General features: G+C 46.9%; 1 pseudogene; it reads right to left on the bottom strand.

Moving 5' to 3' along the window:
* Positions 1-5,962, bottom strand: part of LOC115081584 — a 34,345-nt pseudogene extending 28,383 nt beyond the window's left edge.
* Between the last annotated feature and the right edge of the window lie 334 nt (positions 5,963-6,296).

Below are 6,296 nucleotides of genomic sequence, written 5' to 3'. Positions count from 1 at the left end.
GCCAACAGTCAGGATAATCTGACTTAGAGAAGAGCTGGTCGGGCTGGAAGGCGGAGAGGAAGAGGGGGGAACCCCACGACGAGGAGAAGGCTGGCTGAATCGGACGGACAAGGGAGAGCCGAAGAAACAACAATAAAACCAGCGGGGATAAAGTTGCCTGGAAACCCTGGAGAGGTGGGAAGTGAACAACCAGAACTTGGAGCAGTGAGTATTCGGCTGGGACAGCCTGAACAAATCTCTTTGATATGTGTGGTCTGCTTTGAAGGGAATAGAAGCTAGACTAGATATTAACAGCTACTACATTGGAAACACAGAAACAGACTATGCGAAATAACTCTTTGATTATATACTTTAATTCTAAGATAAAAAATCATGAGCAAAGGATTGCTCAATTGGAAAATGTACAAAAACAAATTGTAAAGTCTGACACTATACTTGAGAAGAAAATAGAAAAGTTGGAGAACACAATGAGGATACTTAATCTGAGAATTATAAATTTTCCTGTAATAAGATCTATCTCACCCTTAGAATTGTTTAAAACCTATATGAAGCAGATATTAAAAATACCTGAGAATCATCTTTCTGTATGCACAAAAATTTACTATCTGCCTCAAAGAAATTCTACAGGAGAAGAAGGTCAGGAGAATCCATTGAATATATCTGAATTGCTTGATCTCTCAGTTGAATCTGAAATTACCGAAAGAAAACCTTTGTTAGTTTCTTTCGCCTTCGTTACAGATCGCAATAATGTTTTGAAACTATTCTTTAGGAACAGGCTGACCAAATTCTATGGGGCACAAATCTGGATATACCCTGATATTGTTAAAACTACTCAGGATCGAAGAAAAGAGTTTCTGGGATGATAAGCAGGTTTTAAGGATGGGTGCCCGTTATGTTTTAAAATACCCAAGAAAATGTTGTGTCCATTTCATGAATAATAACATATATTATGTTTGAATATGTACAGTGTTCTAAATTGCATATTGTAGTGTAATTATGGAAAATTCTGAAAAAAAAAAAGAAGGGACCATTCTAAACTTCAAACAGGTTAATGTGCTTCTCACTGATGGGACAGTCCCTGCTGACGTCAAAAGTAGTATCCGACCTGACAGAGAACTGCTCATAGACTTGCCCTTGTTGAAGCCGCGGACCTGATGGAACCTCTCATTTATTTATTTATTTAAAAACTTTTCTATACCGTCGCCTAAGTTATATATGTACGCAGCCAGAATCTTAACCAGTACCAACCGAAGAGATCATATTACACCCACTCTCCGAAACCTACACTGGTTACCAGTCTACCACAGAGTCCTTCACAAATCTCTCACCCTGATACACAAGTCCATTCATAACTTTTTTCATCTTGACCTTGAATTTCCCCTCAAACTCCATACATCCAACAGACCGGTTAGAGAAATCCACAAAGGAGAGTTACAATCCCCTCCAACCAAAGCCATTCGCCTAGTCTCGACCAGGGTCCGAGCTTTTTCTTTAGCAGGTCCAACATCTGGAATAGCCTTCCCGCAGAACTCAGGTTGGAACCATGCCTACTAACTTTCAAAAAAATCTTAAGACTTGGCTGTTCCGACTAGCCTTCTCGGATCCATCAGACACACAATAATCTATCAACCTACTCACGAGCCATGGAACCATGCCTCTCCGTGAGATGCCTCTTATCCAATACCTCTGCAATTTAACTATCTTGCTCGAACCGAGCTCATTATGACTTTTGAGTTTTAAGTTACTGCCCTGCTCGGGCCTTTTTACTCTATTTACTTCCAAGCTGTAAAGCCTCCAAGTTATAGTCCTTGTTCAATGTAATTTTTCTGCTCTCTTTCTGATTATAATTTACTGTTCCGTTTTTTGTTACAAGTTTCTCTATCCCTCGTTCGATGTAAACCGATCTGATATGGTATTCAACCATGAAGCTCGGTATAGAAAAATGTGAAATAAATAAATAAATAAATAAATATACCATCGCAACGGTTTACAAACCGGCACATAGACGTGGGTACTTGGACGAAGACTGGGGCGAAGACGTGGGTACTTGGACGAGAAGTCAGGAGTGAGGATACTTGGACGAAGACAAGGATCAAGGTTCTGAAGACATGGAGTCAGGAGCGAGGTTCTGAAAACACGGAGTCAAGATCAAGAGTTGGGTTCAGACTGATGCAGCGCGCCCTACACAGCCACCCGCGGGGCTGGTCGCGGATGAACCTGGAACCGACGTTAGACTCTAGACGAGACTAGTGGAATAACTGAGAAGAGCATGTTGCAGAAACTGTACAGCCCCTACACCGGGGCGCGCCCTACAAAGCCGCCAGTGGCTGGTCGCAGACCATGCTGGTACGGTACAGATTCTGGCAGAGTCTTTAGCATGGATGGAGCAGGCACAAGGAACTCCATAGACCAGAGACAAGGATTCAAGCGGAAGTCTCCCGGAGGCTTGTGCTGCGGTAGTGAGAAGGCAATGTGCCACGAGACGTCCTACTCAGCCCACCCATGGGGCTGGTGGCGGACCACAACATGGCATGCCAGGAAAGGTGGCGACGAGGAACCAGGGGGTTCAGGACATCTGGACTGGATCATGGACATCAGGAATGGAAGACAGACATCTGGACTGGAACACGGATTTCAGGAACTGGAAGACGGACATCAAGACAAACCATGGACTTTAGGAGCGGAAGATGGACATTGAGACTGGAACATGGACATCAGGACAAGACAAGGAGCTCCCACGAAGAACAAGGAACACAGGACCTTGAAGAAGCGATGTGGAACAGCGAAGACTCCTGGAGCAAAGGACAGGAAGATCCCAGGAGTGTCTAATCCTACGAAGGCCAAAGCTGGACTGTCAAAGGGCCCCTTTTATACGGCTGAAGAGGACTCGCCGGGGAGGAGCTTGCAGGGGGCCACACCTGGCTGGCCCCATAAGAATGGAGGAGAGGTGCTCGCCCCCGCCTAGGAAGAAGCTGGAGGAAGAGCAGAACGTCTGTGGCGGCGTCCCCAGCCACGTGAAAGGCCCAGCAAGCAAGGCAGGAGGTGGAGCAGCCCTGCCGTGAAGCTGGAGGAAAAGGCAGGCTGCAGGAGCGGCTCCATGCTGCGAAGAGGAAGCAGGAGGAGCAGGACGGCTGCAGGCACAGGCAGGGACGGCTTCCCTGCCTGGTAAGGACCCCGGGCAGCAGCAAGGACAGCTTCCTACCATCCGAGGACCACTGGAGCGGCGATCCCAGCCGTAAGGGAGAGAACAGAAGTTGCTGTCTGAGTTCAATTCCCTGTTATCTCTTGCCGTTGACGTAGAAAGCAATGTTGGCGTTACATCACAAGATAAGGCTTATCGGTTAAGGGTAGTAACAGCCAATTCAAGTTACCCCAGGCTTGTTTCCCCAGACCGTAAAACTCATGTCCTTGTTGGTTGCTGTCCCCTTTTCCTCTTGCTGTTAAAGCAGAGAGCATAATGAGTTGCATCAACAGTATGAAGGCTCGTTGGTTAAGGGGTAGAACCACCACACCAGCAAGTTACCCCTGAATGGCATCCATTAAAAGGGGGGAAAAACAAGAGGCTTATGCAAGGAAGACAAAATAGGATTCTTCTTCAGCTCAGACATGGAATCTGCACCAAGAACACTCGGCATTTTTAATGTCTGGGAAATCAGGGTCGGCAGTTAATCTCTATGAAACAAACTTGTGCGTACCAAAAGTCGCTTCCAGAACTGGGCGCACAGCACGTGTGCAGAGCCAGATGCACTAGAAGCACCAACGTTCCACTAGAGGGCAGTTAAAGCAGCGCAAAAGCGGCAAAAATGCAGCCGCGGCCTTCCATGCGGAGCGCAAGAAAAAAGGCCTTGCTGCGGGGCCTAGCCCACCGGTGCCGCTCAACTGCCAAGTTCCCCTAACACCAATGGGAGCGGGAACAAACGCCAGAATGCCGCACCAAGCATGGAGACCTGAGAAAGTCCTGCAGACTTCTGTAATCTCTCTGTGTTCACTACATTTTTTAGTATTTTATTTTTTTTTAAACTTACCTGAGCTCAGTCCTCACCGGCTGAGTACAGAGCACCACCGCTTTCGGCCTCCTGCACCCGCTGACTTTAAGCTGAACAATTGTTTAGCCTCAGCCTTACTGTCCTTATTCCATAGGCTTTCAGTTCCCTAATTATCTTTATTTTTAGATTAGACTGCTTGCTGTGGCTAAACCTTCAGGGGGAGGCTTCTCTCCTGGATCCCTTTTCTGTAATATATGTCTCAGGAATCGCCCAGGAAGACTTTTTCTTTTTAGAATTGTACAGATAATTCATCTTTTATTAGTATTGAATCATAACAGCAAGCATTCATTTCATTATATGTAAATAGGTTATAAGTATTTTATAAAATGTCCAGTATAACTGTAAGAATGGTCGTCTTCCTGGGGAGAAGGGTACACGCAATGTACATGCTGAGAGAGTGCAGGCCTTCTCCAAATATCCAGTGCTCCAACCACCCCTTATATACAGGTTTTTCTCTCTGTCTGACCTTCAAGCCCTCTGCATGCAGTCAGCAGTCATCCTTCTGACCGCCAGGACACACATTTTCCTTCATTCTACAAATAGCTTAACTTCTCCCATCTGTTCCCCTTTGCTGCTCTCATGCACAGTTCCCACAGATAAAACAAAACTTTGGGTTCACGGTGATTCACAGGCACATGCATACGTCTTCTGCCAGATCCCAAGCTTCCCTGTGTTGCTGCAGTGGAACAAGAACAGTACAAGTTTCCACAGTTTCACAGCCCTAGGCCTCAAAAGGTCACAGGTTGTTGCAAAACTGTTACAAGGGGCAGGTCTTGTCTCTACATTTCCCTCTGAGGAATTCCAGAATTAGGAATTCCTCACTATTAGGGAAAAATGAAAGAGCAATGGGTGCACTGGTAGGCAGGGCTCTTCAGCAGTGCTTATAGATTATTCAGTGGGGATCCGGGAAACCCCCCCACCACTTTTCTTCTCCTGGTGCTGCTGGTTTTTCTCCCTTGCTACCTGCTCCATTGATGGCGCCGTGGCTGCAGTGATTGTCCCTGTGCTGTGAGTGTCCTTGCCCCTCCTTTGCTGCCTTTAGCCCCTCCTCCCACTCCGGGTGATGTCATTATTTCACGCATGTGCAGATGCAACGTAATGATTCCTGAAGCGCTAGTAATCTTATAATATAGGGAGAAATAAAATAGGTTTCCCAATCTTACTTGTGCCTGTAGAAATTATTTTCCATTTACTGGTTGAGGAAAAGGGACCTCAGTTATCAGCACAGGGAGGAGATTTCAGGGATGGGAGGGAGAGGGAAAGAGTAGGAGAAGACCAGGGATGGGGTGAGAATAAGGAGAGAGGATTAAGGACAGGGGATTAGAAAGTTTGAAAAAGAGGGGGAGGTTTGGAAATCTAGGATGGGGGTTAGAGGAGGAAGGAGAAGAGAGGAGGATGGAGTAAGAGGGATTTCAGAGACGAGGATCTGGGATCAGGAGGAGGGGAGAGGTAGGAAGGAGAGAAGAGGAGGTTCCATTACCTGCAGACAGAATCTGAGATCCAGGGAGGGAGATCCAAATTGCTATTGCTGTAGTGGGGAGTGGGAGAGTGGCCCAGAAAAGAGGAGGAGATACTCCATGCCGGAGGAGACTTGAGGGCTCTGGGGATACACCGGGCTGCTTCATTCTTACAGCATCAGTGATAAGCTGCCAATTTCTTATCAGGGGGTTCACCCCAGCTCTGTCTGCCTCAATCCCGCCCTTCCTGTTCCCTACACAAGAGAAGGGGGAAATCCAGGGCTGTGTGCACATTTACTGTGTGGCATTCACCCAGTGATGATTAGTAAAACATCCTCTGTGTATACTAGAAATGCAGATAATGCAATCCTTACCTAGACCTAGAGAGCTCAGGGTCTCATAATTCTCCTTCATCACCTCCCTGTAAAGCTCCTTCTGCTCTTCATCTAAATACCCCCACTCCTCCTGGGAGAAAGAGACAGCGATGTCCTCAAACGTCACCGGCACCTGAAACACAAACCAGAAACACTCAGCGACACGGGGAGGGGCTCAGCTGGCTTTAATCCCATAACATTTTATCATGGAAGAGGGGACACCAGGACCCCTCATCCCAGGAACTGCCAGACTTGTTCCCCTGGACTCAGTTTGCTTTCGGGGCCTCAGGGTTTACAAGTCTAATCCCAGAGACAGAGAATATCAATCGTCTGTGCCTGGCACCAAAACACTCCTCCCCTCTCTTATCACCTCATAATAACATGTCATACTGGGTCAGACCAAGCCCAGCATCCTGTCT

The sequence above is a fragment of the Rhinatrema bivittatum genome, unplaced genomic scaffold (genome assembly GCF_901001135.1).
Source record: "Rhinatrema bivittatum unplaced genomic scaffold, aRhiBiv1.1, whole genome shotgun sequence".
Classification (NCBI taxonomy): domain Eukaryota; kingdom Metazoa; phylum Chordata; class Amphibia; order Gymnophiona; family Rhinatrematidae; genus Rhinatrema; species Rhinatrema bivittatum.
This window is presented reverse-complemented; position numbering and strand designations above follow the sequence as displayed.